General features: G+C 39.0%; 1 long non-coding RNA gene across 1 annotated transcript in view; it reads left to right on the forward strand.

Annotated features, from left to right (window-relative positions):
* LOC132677369 (uncharacterized) overlaps positions 1-12,742 on the forward strand; it is a 59,226-nt gene that overhangs the window by 12,410 nt on the left and 34,074 nt on the right. The gene's annotated exons all lie outside the window — the stretch shown is intronic.

The raw sequence follows: 12,742 nt of genomic DNA on the forward strand, positions 1-12,742 counted from the left end.
TTGAACTCACGGACTGTGAGATCATGACCTGAGCCGAAGTCGGCTGCTCAACCGACTGAGCCACCCAGGCGCCCCTAAATTTTTATGTTTATTTTTGAGAGAGAGAGAAAGACACAGAGCACGAGCAGAGAAGGGTCAGAGAGAGGGGGGGCACACAGAATCCGAAGCAGGCTCCGGGCTCTGAGCTGTCAGCACAGAGCCTGACACGGGGCTTGAACTCACGAACCATGAGATCATGACCCGAGCCGAAGTCGCCCACTTAACCGACTGAGTCACCCAGGCGCCCTGATTATACTTTTCTTTTAAGACTTAATTGTTTTATTGAAACATAATTGACAATTAGTTTCAAGTGTACAACATATTGATTCCACAGTTCTGTGCATTACTCATTGTTCATCATGATTAAGTGTAATAACCACACATTATTACAGTATCATTGATGATATTCCCTTTGCTGCACTTTTCATTTCTATGGCTTACTTATCTTACAACTGGAAGTTTGTACTTCCAATCCTCTTTATTTTTCCATCCCTCTACTTGCCTCCCTTCTAACAATGACCAGTTTGTTCTCTGTACTTAAGAGTCTGTTTGTTTTGTTTTTTAGATTCCAAATAAAAGTGAAACCATGTGGTATTTGTCTTTCTCTGTCTGACTTATTTCACTTAGCATAATATCCTCTAGGTCCATCCAGGTTTTTGCAGATGGCACTATCTGATTCTTTTTTATGGCCAAGTAACATTCTGTGTGTGTGTGTGTGTGTGTGTGTGTGTGTGTGTGTGTGTGTGTGTATGCCACATCTTCTTTATTCATCCACTGATGGACACTTCAGTTGCTTCCATATCTTGGCTATTGTACGTAATGCGGTAAGGAACATAGAAGGGCATATATCTTTTGAATTAGTGTTTTCATTTTGGTGGGTAAATACCCAGTAGTGGAATTACTGGATCATTTGGTATTTCTGTTTTTAATTTCTTGAGGAACTGCCATATTGTTTTCCACAGTAGCTGCACCAATTTACGTTCTCACCAACAGTGCACAATGTTCTGTTTTCACCACAGAACCCTCACCAACGCTTGTTATTTCTTGTCTTTTGGGTACTGGACATTGTAACAGGTGTGAGGTGATGTATCATTGTGGTTTTGATTTGTATCTCCCTGATGATTAGTGATGTTGAATATCTTTTCATGTGTCTGTCGGTGATCTGTAGGTCTTCTTTAGAAAAATGTCTACTCAGGTGGTCTGCTCATTTTTAATTGGATTATTTGTATTTTTTTGGTGTTGAGCTGTATGAGTTCTTTACATATTAACCCCTTATTGGAGGTATCATTTGCAAATATCTTCTCCCATTCACTAGGGAGAAAACCTTGTTTTGTTGATGGGTTTCTTTCACTATGCAAAAGCTTTTTATTTTGATGTAGTCCCAAGAGTTTATTTTTCCTTTTGTTTCCCCTGCCTGAGAAAACAGATCCATATATATGGTGCTGAAGCCAAATTCCATGACATTACTCCTTATGTTTTCTTTTAGATTTTTATGGCTTCAGGTCTCACATTTAGGTCTTTAATCCATTCTGTTTATTTTTCTGTATGATGTAATAAAGTGGTCCAGTTTCATTCTTTTGCATATAGCTGTCCAGTTTTCCCAATACCATTTCTTGAAACAACCCTCTTTTCCTCATTTTATATTCTTGCCTCTTTTGTCATAGATAAAACGACTGTTTAAGTGTGGATTTATTTCTGGGCTCTCTGTCCTGTTCCACTGAACTATGTGTCTGTATTTATGTCAGTACTATATTGTTTTGATTACTACAGCTTTGTAGTATATCTTAAAATTTGGAATTGTGATACCTCCAGCTTTGTTCTTCTTTCTCAAGATTGCTTTGGCTATTTGAGGTCTTTTGTGATTCCATGCAAATTTTAGGATTATTTGTTTCGGTTCTGTGGAAAATGCTATTAGTGTTTTGATAGGGATAGCACTGAATCTGTAGATTGCTTTAGGTAGTATGGACATTTAACAACATTCATCCTTCTAATCCATGAACATGGTATATCTTTCCACTTGTGTCATCTTCAGTTTCTTCCATCAGTGTTTTATAGGTTTTGAAGGACAAGTTCTTCACCTCATTGATGAAGCTTTTTCCTAATAATTTATTGTTCAAGGTACTGTTTCCTCATTGATTTTCTGCCTGGATGATCTAGCCATTGATGTAAGTGGGGTGTCAAAGTCCCCTATTATTATTGTATTACTGTTAATTTCTCCCCTTGTGTCTATTAATTGTTCCTGTGTTGGGTGCATAGGATTGATCCTTTTATTATTATGTAGTGTTCTTTGTTGCTTGCTATAGTCATTGCTTTTCTTTTTTCTGTGAATATTTGAGATTTTTAAATTTTTTTATTAGAGAGCGTGAGCAGGGAGAAAGAGGTGGGGGGGAGGGAGGGAGGAAAGGAAGAGAGAGAGAGAGAGAGAATGAATGAGTGAATATCTCAAGCAGGCTCCACACTCAGCACAGAGCCCGACGTGGGGCTCAGTCCCACGACCCTGGGATCACAACCAACTGGGCGACCCAGGCGCCTCTATTATTTTTTCTTCTCAGATTTTTATTTAAATTGTACGTAGTTAACATAAAGTGCAATATTGGTTTCAGGAGTAGAATTAAGTGATTCATCACTTACATACAACACCCAGTGCTCATCATAACAAGTGCCCTCCTTAATACCTGTCACCCATCTAGTCCATACCCTGGCTATCTCCCTCCCTCAGTCCTCAGGTTGTTCTCTATCCTTAAGAGTCTCTGGTTTGTTTCATTCCCTCTTTTTCCCCCCTCCTGTATATTTATCTGTTTTGTTTCTTAAGTTCCACATATGGGTGAAATCATATGGTATTTGTCTTTCTCTGACTGACTTTGCTTAGCATAACACACTCTAGCTCCATCCAGGTTGTTGCAGATGGCAAGATTTCTTTCTTTTTGATGGCTGAGTTGTTCACACACTCTTCTGTGTGTGTGTGTGTGTGTGTGTGTGTGTGTGTGTGTGTGTATGCTACATCTTTATCCATTCATCAGTCGTTGGACATTAGGGCTGTCTCCATAGTTTGGCTATTGTTGATAATGCTGCTGTAAGCATTGAGGTGCATGAAACCCTTCAAATCTGTACCTTTGTATCCTTTGGATAAATACCTAGTAGTGTAATTGCTGGGTTGTAGGATGGTTCTATTTTTAACTTTTAGAGGAACCTCCATATTGTTTTCCAGAGTGGCTGCACCAGTTTGCATTCCCACCAGAGTGCAAGAGAGTTCCCCATTCTTAGCACCCTCACCAACACCTGTTGTTTCTTGTGTTGTTAATGTTAGCTATTCTGAGAGGCGTGAGGTGGTAACTCATTGTGGTTTTGATTTGTATTTCCCTGATGGTGAGTGATGTTGAGCATCTTTTCACGTGTCTGTTAGCCATCTGGATGTCTTCTTTGGAAAAGTGTGTATTCATGTCTTCTATCCACTTCTTAACTGGGTTATTTGTTTTTTGGGTGTTGAGTTTTATTAAGTTCTTTATAAGTTTTGGATACTAACCCTGTATCACATATGTCATTTGCAAATATCTTCTCCCATTCTGTAGGCTACCTTTTAGTTTTGTTGATTGTTTCCTTTGCTGTGCAGGTTTTCATCTTGATGAAGTCTCAGTAGTTCATTTTTGTTCTTGTTTCCCTTGCCTCTGGCGACATGTCTTGTAAAAAGTTGTCGCAGCCAAAGTCAGAGGAGTTACTGCCTGTGTTCTCTAAGAGATGGCTTGCTGTTTCACATTTAGGTCTTTCATCCATTTTGAATTTATTTTTGTGGATGGTGTAAGAAAGTGGTCCAGTTTCATTCTTCTGCATGTTGCTGTCCAGTTTCCCGAAGACCATTTGTTGAAGAGACCGTCTTTTTTTCCACTGGATATTTTTTCTGTTTTGTCAAAGATTAGTTGACCCTACAGGTGTGGGTCCATTTCTGGGTTTTGTGTTCTGTTCCATTGATCTACTTGTCTGTTTTTGTGCCAGTACCATACTGTTTTAATGAGTACAGCTTTATAAGAGCCTGAAATCTGGAATCATGATGCCTCCTGGTTTGTTTTTCTTTTTCAGGATTGCTTTGGCTATTTGGAGTCTTTTGTGTTTTCATACAAATTTTAGGATTATTTGTTCTAGCTCTGTGAAAAATGCTAGTGGTATTTTGATGGGGATTACATTAAATGTTTAGATTGCTTTGGGTAGTATAGACATTTTAATAATGTTTGTTCTTCTAATTCATGAGCATGGAATGCTTTTCCATTTATTGGTGTCCTCTTTAATTACTTTCATAAGTGTTATATAACTTTTAGGGTATAGATCTTTTACCTCTTTCATTAGATTTATTCCTGGGTATCCAATTGTTTTTGGTGCAATTACAAATGGGATCAATTCCTTGACTTCTTTTTCTGCTGTTTCATTATTGGTGTATAGAAATGCAACAGATTTCTGTACATTGATTTTATATCCTGCAACTGTGCTAAATTCCTGTATTAGTTCTAGCAATTTTTTGCTGGAGTCTTTCAGGCTTTCTACATAGAGTATCATGTCATCTGCAGATAGTGAAAGTTTGACTTCTTCCTTGCTGATTTGGATGCCTTTTAATTTCTTTTTGTTATGTGACTGCTGAGGCTAAGACTTCCAATACTATGTTAAATAGTAATGGTAAGAGTGGACATCCTTGTCTTGTTCTTGACCATGGGGGAAAGGCTCTCTGTTTTTCCTTATTGAGGATGATATTAACTGTGAGTCTTTCATATATGGCCTTTTAGGTGTTGGGGTATGTTCTATCTATCCCTGCTTTGTTAGCGTTTTTGTCAAGAATGGATACTGTATTTTGTCAGTTGCTTTTTCTGCATCTATTGCGAGGATCATATGGTTTTTAATCCTTTCACTTATTAATGTGGTGTATCACATTAATTGATTTTCAAATATGGAACCAACCCTGCAGCCCACGAATAAATCCTACTTGATTGTGGTGAATAATTCTTTTAATGTACTGTTGAATTCGATTTCATAGTATCTTAATGAGAATGTTTGTATCCGTGTTCATCGGGGATATTGGCCTGTAATTCTCCTTTTTAGTGGGGTCTTTGGTTTTGGAATCAAGGTGATGCTGACCTCATAGAATGAGTTTGGAAGTTTTCCTTCCATTTTTGTTTTGTGGGACAGTTTGAGAAGAATAGGTGTTAACTCTTATTTAAACGTCTGGTAGAATTCTCCTGGAAGCCATCTGGTCCTGGACTTTTGTTTGTTGGGAGATTTTTGATTACTGTTTGAATTTCTTTGTTGGTTATGGGTCTGTCCAAATTTTCTGTTTCTTCCTGTTTCAGTTTCATAGTTTGGAATTTATCCATTTCTTCAAGATTGCACAGTTTGTTGGCATATAATTTTTCATAATATTCTCTTATAATTGCCTGTATTTCTGTGGTGTTGGTTGTGATCTCTCTTCTTTCATTCATGATTTTATTTGGGTCCTTTCTCTTTTCCTTTGGATAGGTCTAGCTAGGGGCTTATCAATTTTATCCTTTCAAAGAACCAGCTCATAGTTTTGTTGATCTGTTCCACTGGGGTTTTTTTGTTTGTTTCTGTATCATTTATTTCTGCTCTAATCTCTGTTATTTCCCTTCTTCTGCTGGCTTTAGGCTTTATTTGCTGTTCCTTTTCTAGCTCCTTTAGGTGTAAGGTTGTATATTTGAGACCTTCCTTGCTTTTTGAGGTAGGCCTGTGTTGCAATATACTTCCCTCTTAGGACTGCCTTTGCTGTGTCCCAGAGGTTTTGGACTATTAAGTTTTCATTTTCATTTGCTTCCATGCACTTTTTTATTTCCTCATTAATTTCCTGGTTATTAGGATGTTCTTTAATCTCCAAGTATTTGTGGTCTTTCCAAATCTTCCCTTGGAGTTCACTTCAAGTTTCATAGCGTTGTGATCTGAAAATAAGCATGATATAATCTCAGTCTTTTTGTACTTGTTGAGGGCTGATTTGTGACCCAGTATGTGATCTGTTCTGGAGAATGCTCCATGTGCACTCAAAAAGAATGTGTATTCTGATGCTTTAGGATGCATTGTTCTGAATATATCTGTTAAGTCCCCATCTGGTCCAGTGTGTCATTCAAAGCCATTGTTTCCTTGTTGACTTTCTGCTTAGATGATCTGTCCATTTCTGTGAGTGTGTTGTTAACGTTCTGTGTTAGTACTGTATGAGTGTCTGTAATACTACGGTATTATTGTCAATGAGTTTCTTTATGTTTGTGATTGATTTATATATTTGGATGCTTTCAAGTTGGGGGCATAAATATTTACGATTGTTAGATCTTGATGGATAGACTCTTTAATTATGACGCAGTGCCCTTCTTTATCTCTTGTTTCAGTCTTTGGTTTAAAATCTAGTTTGTCTAACATAAGTATGGCTGCTCCAACTTTCTTTTGGCATCCATTAGCATGATAGATGGTTCTCCATCCCTTCACTTTCAATCTGCCTATGTCTTCAGGTCTAAAATGAGTCTCCTGTAGATAGCATATAGATGGGTCTTGTTTTGTTATCCATTCTGATACCCTATGTCTTGTCTTTTGATTGGAGCATTTAGTCCATTTACATTCAGGGTGATTATTGAAAGATACAAGGTTAGTGCCATTGTGTTACCTATAAAGTCGGTGTTTCTGGTAATGTTCTCTGTTCTAGTCTTTGTTCCTTTTGGGTTTTTTCCCCCACTCACAGAGTCCCCCTTAATATTTCTTGCAGGGCTGGTTTAGTAGTCATGAACTCCTTTAGTTTTTCTTTGTCTGAGAAACTCTTTATCTCTCTTATTCTGAATGACATCCTTGCTGGTAAAGTATTCTTGGCTGCGTATTGGGGTTCACCTTGTTAGGGACTCTCTTTTGCTTCCTGGACCTAGATGTTTGTTTCCTTCCCCAGAGCGGGGAAGTTTTCAGCTGTTGTTTCTTCAAATGAGTTTTCTGCCTTCACTCTCTCTCTTCTCCTTCTGGCAGTCTGTAATGTGAATGCTATTATACTTGACGATGTCACAGATGCCTTTTGTCAGGTCCAGTGAGCATCTTTATGACCATTATTTTGATTTTTTTATAAAGCATATTATGTGTATTTCATTTAGCTCTTCTTCTGTGGTTTGTCTTACTCTTCGGTATGTATTCCCCTGTCTCCTCATTTTGCCTAGCTGTTTTTTTTTTATGTATTGGTCAGTCAGCAATATCTCCTGGCTTGAAAATAGTGGCCTTGTGTAGAAGTGGTCCTGTGGTGCCCTGTAGTGCAGACACCCCTGGTCACCAGAACCAAAGAGGATACGTCTTTGTGGGCGTTGTGTGCCTTCTTGTTGGGGCTAAGCTGTGATCGCCCTCAGCCCCGCCAGTTGCACTTACCTGCTTTGCCTGCTGGGGGCATCCGGGGAGTTTACTCCCCCACTGTTGACAGGCGTCTGCAGCAGCAATGGGTTTCATTAGTGGACAGGGCCGGCAGTCGGTCCAGCTGTCTGGACTTAGCCTCTGCCACAGCTGTAGGGCTTGCTCCGTCCACAGTCAGCTAAGAGGCTCAGCTGCAGGAACTGTGGGCACGTTGGTGTGTGGGCTTATTTCCACCGTGCCTCAGGGCAGGAGTCACTCTGGAGTGACTCCTGTGAGGCAGGCAGTTGCATTTGGGCAGGTCTGCAGGAGAACGCCAGGGTGGGGCGTGCAATGCTGGCAAAGTAGGTTGGAGAGTTTAGCGCTGGCTCCTGCAAGTATCAGCTATCTAAGCTGAAGAAGAAGAGAAATGGTGGCCACCAGCACTTTTGTCCCTGGAGAACTCTCCTTCCTGCAGATCCCTGCCTCTTCAACACACCTTCTAAATTTAGTCAGTTTATCTCCTTCGTGTAAACCCCAGGGGCTTTTCAGACTGCTGGTTTTGTGCTGTGTCTCTAGCCGAGTTATTTAGTGTATTGGCACTTTAAGGGCTGTGACTGTTTCCTGTCACCTGTCTCCTGAATTTTAAAGCTCCTGGGAGGAAGGCCCATTGGTTTCCAAAATCAGAGGTCATAAGGACTCCTCTTCCCCATTCTGGGTCCCCAGTGCCAGGGGTGCCTGGTGTGGGATCCTCTTCTCCATGCTTGTGATGTCCCTCCTGTTTGTGTCTAGTTACACCAGGAGGCTGGTTCCCAGCCATGTCTCCACCCCCTGCACTTGTTTATGATTAGCTGTAGAAGGTCTGTTCTGTCAGTCTTCAGGTCATTTTCAGAATTGGTCATATAGATGTAGCTGTTGTTTCAGTGTGTCCGTGGGACAGGGTGAGCTCAGGATCCTCCCACTCTGCCACCTTCCCAAAATTCTCTCAGGAGGTTTATTTTTTTGTCCAGATGTTTCACACATAGTGTATAGAAATGAAACTGATTTTGGTATGTTAGTTTTGTATTCTGCAACGTTATTGAAATAATTGATTAGCTCCAACAGTTTTTTGGTTGAGTCTTGGGATTTTCAATATACAGAATCATATCATTTAAAAATAGTGACTGGGTGGCTCAGTCGGTTAAGGGTCCGACTTCGGCCCAGGTCATGATCTCGCCATCTTGAGTTTGAGCCCCACGTTGGGCTCTGTGCTGACAGCTCAGAGCCTGGAGCCTGTTTCAGGTTCTGTGTCTCCCCCTCCGCCCCTCCTCCACTCACGCTCTGTCTCTCTCCAAAATAAATAACAAAAAATAAAAAATAAATAAAAATAGTGACAGTTTTACTTCTTTCTTCTCAATTTGGATGGATTTTAGTTCTTTTTCTAGCCTAATTGCTAGGACTTCCAGTACTGCATTAGAAAACAGTGTTGAGAGTAGACATTCTAGGGGCGCCTGGGTGGCTCAGTTAAGTGTCTGACTTCGGCTCAGGTCATGATCTCACAGTTGGTGGGTTCGAGCCTTGCCTCCGGCTCTGTGCTGACCGCTCAGAGCCTGGAGCCCGCTTCAGATTCTGTGTTTCCCTCTCTCTCTGCCCCTCCCCTGCTTGTGCTCTGTCTCTGCCTCTCAAAAATAAGTAAAAATGTTTTTAAAAATTTTTAAAAATAAAAGAGTGTTGAGAGTAGAGATTCTAGTCTTGTTTCTGATCTGAGAGGAAAAGCTTTCATTATTTTTCTTTCTGTGTTGAGTGTGTTATCTATAGGTTTGATGTGTATAGCCCTTAGTATGTTCCTTCTATATCCCATGTACCAAGGGTTTTTATCATGAAAGCATGTTGTATTTTGTCAAATGGTTTTTCTGCATCTATTAAGATGATCACGTGATTTTTATCTTTCATTGTGTTAATGTGATAAACCACGCGTAGTGATTGGTGTGTATTGCATCAGAGATAAATCGCACTTCGTCGTGGTGTATAACTCTTTTTATGTGTTCTTGAATTCAGTTTGCTAATATTTTGTTGAGAATGTTTGCATTTATATTCATCAGGGATACCGATGTTCAGTTTTCTTGTGGTGTCCTTATCTCACTTCAGTATCTGGCCTTGTTGAATGAGTCTGGAAGTATCTCTGCCTCCTCAATTGTTTGCAAGAGTTTGAAAAAGATTGCTGTTAATTATTCTTTGAAGGTTTGGTAGAACTTGCCTGTGAAACCATCTGGTCCTGGAGTTTTCTATGTTGTGAAGTTTTGGTTACTGATTCAATCTCTTTGCCCATTATTCATCTTTTAAGATAGTCTATTTCTTTCTGACTCAGGGGTGGTGGGTTGTGTGTTTCTTGAAATTTATCCATTTCTTCTAGGGTAATTGACATAACAGTTGTTCATTGTAGTCTCTTCTGGTCCTATGTGTAGTACAGTTGTAATGTGTCCTTTTTCATTTCTTATTTGAATCTTTTTTTTTTTTTCTTATTCTGGCTAAAGGTCTGTCAGTTTTGTTTACCTTTTCAAAGAACCAGCTTTTAGTTTTGTTGATCCTTTCTGTTGTTTTTCTGGTCTCTGTTTTATTTATTTACACTCTGATATTTATGATTTCCTTCCTTCTGATAACTTTGAGTTCGTTTTTCCGAGTTCTTTGGGGGAAAAGTTTATTTGTGATTTTTCTGATTCCGTCACATATGTATTTATTGCTATAAACTTTCCTCTCAGATCTGCTTTTATTACATCCCATGAGATTTGATATGCTGTATTTCCATTTTCCCTTGTTCCAAGGTAATTTTTATTTCCCTTTTGATTTCTTCTTTGGCCAATTGGGTTGTTCAGAGCATGTTGTTAGTTTCACATATTTGTAAATCTTCCTTCCAGTCTCCTTTTGTCGATTGCTAGTTTCATACCATAGTGGTCAGAAAAGATAATTTAAGTGGTTTCAGTCTTCTTAAATTTGCTGAGACTTGTTTTGTGCCCCGTTATGTGGAAAACATTCCATGTGCACTCAAAAGGAATACGTGTTCTGCCCCTGTTGGATAGAATGTTCTGTATACATCTGTTATTTTTGTTTAAGAGTATAGTTGTTTTCTTTCCTTGTCAATTTTCTGTCTGGATGGTTTATTGCTGACAGTGGGGTACCAAAGTCCTCTAGTATGGTTGTCTATTTCTCCCTTTACATCTGTTAGTATTTGCTTAATAGATTGTGGTGACCCAGTGTTGGGTGTGTATATAGTTACTATTGTGAGATCTTCCTGATGTATTAACCCTTTTATCATCATAAAATGATCTTCTCTGTCTCTTTTTATTGTTTGTAGGCTACATATCTGTTTTGTCTGGTCTAAGTATAGCTAGCTATTCCTGCTTTCATTTGGTTTCCATTTGCATGGAATATCCTCTTCCATCCTTTCCCTCTGAGCCTCTGTGTATCTATAAAGTTGAAATGAGCAGGGCACCTGGGTGGCTCAGTCAGTTGAGCATCCAACTTCAGCTCAGGTCATGATCTCACAGTATGTGGGTTTGAGCCCTGCGTCAGGCTCTGTGTCTTCCTCCCCACTCATGCTGTCTCTTTCAAAATTAAATAAACATTTAAAAAAAATGTTTTTTAAGTTGAAATGAGCTTCCTATAGGCAGCATATGGTTCGGTCTTGTTTTTAATCAAGCTAGTGTGCCTTTGATTGATGGATTCAGTCCATTTCTACTGAGCGATTATTGATCTTAAGGACTTACTACTGCCATCTTCTATTTAGCCTTCTGGTTGTTTGGTATCTCCTGTTCCTTTTTCCCTTTCTTTTTACCTTCATAACATGGTGGCTTTCCATGGTGATTTGTTCAGTTTCCCTTTTTTTTTGTTTTGTTTTGTGACTCTATTCTAGATTTTTGCTTTGTGGTTACCTTGTGGCTTACATAAAACATCCAAGGAGTCCTTTTTATGCTGATAGCACCATATTTCCATATAAAGTTTCCACCTTTTTACTCCTCCCTTTATATTTTTGATGTCAGTTTACCTTTTTTGCTGTATATTCTTTGAGGAATTCTAGTGGTTGTAGTTTTTTTATTGCTTTTTTTGTTAAGCCTTTGTAATTAAGTGGTTAACCTATCATTCTAATACAGTTTTCCAATTCTGTTTTTTCACCTTTGACTAGAGTATAGTGCAATTTCATTTGCTTTTATGTCGCTAATTAGCGTCTTTCCATCTCAGCTTGGAGAATTCCTTCCAGCATTTCTTGAAAGACAGGTGTAATGGTGCTAAACTCTCTCAGTTTTTGTCAGGGAAAGCCTTTATTTCTCCTTCATATCTGAAGCATATCTGCCAGATAAAGTGTTCTGGGCGAGCAGCTTTTATTTTTCAGCATTTCGAATAGGTTATTCCATACCCTCCTGGTCTGTACGATGTGTGCTGTGAAATCTGATAGAGTAATGGAGGTTCCTTTGTAGGTTACCTTCATTTTTCCCTGGCTGCCTTTAAGACTTAACAGGTTCAATATAATGTCTAGGAGAGCATCTTATTGCATTGAGATAATAGAGTGTTCTGTTAGCTTTTTGGACTTGCCCAGTTCCTTCCCCAGGTTTGAGAAATTCTGTTACTATTTCTCTAAATATACTCTCTGCTCCCTTTTCCCTTTCTACTCCTCTTGGTGGACCAGTTATTCTTACATTTGTTTTTCTCATCATATATGATAGTTCTTGTAGGGTTTCTTCATTTTTAAAATCTTAGTTCTCCTGAGTCATTTCTAAATTTCTATCTTTCAGGTCAGTAATTCTTTCTTCCATCTGATCTGCCCTGTTCCCTAAGCTGTCTAATGCACTTCTTCATCTTACTCATTGAATTTGTCAGCTCCAGAAATTGTGTGGGACTTTCTAAAAATTTCAAACTCCTTTGTAAAAAAACATCTTCTGTTTAATAATTTTATTCCTAAATTGAAGCATATTCCCATTTTCTTGTAAGCTCATCAAATCTTTGTAACAACTATTTTGAATTATTTGTTAAATCATAACATTTTGCACCTTTGTGTTGCTGGAGAATTTTGTGTGTGTGCAGTACCATAGTATTGCATTTGAAATTGCACACACTTTTCTTTGTTGTTTATTTTGTTACAGTTGTAAGATTGGCAATTACAGACCTTTCTTTTGTTTCCCAGAAGGTGGTGCAATAGCTCAAGTTTTTGGTTTCTTCTTAACCTTAGCTGGTTCTGGGGCTGCACTCAGGAATGCATGTAAAAAAAAAGCCAATGTAGAAGCTTGTAGGAGGTGAGGGGAAGTATAGGCTTAGCACTGGATTTTGTGATTGCCTACAGACGGGTAGGGAGATCCTGGAATGAGGGTACTCCCAGAGGTCCATGTGCGAACCTCCT

The sequence above is a fragment of the Panthera onca genome, chromosome B3 (assembly GCF_046562875.1).
Source record: "Panthera onca isolate mPanOnc1 chromosome B3, mPanOnc1 haplotype 2, whole genome shotgun sequence".
NCBI lineage: Eukaryota > Metazoa > Chordata > Mammalia > Carnivora > Felidae > Panthera > Panthera onca.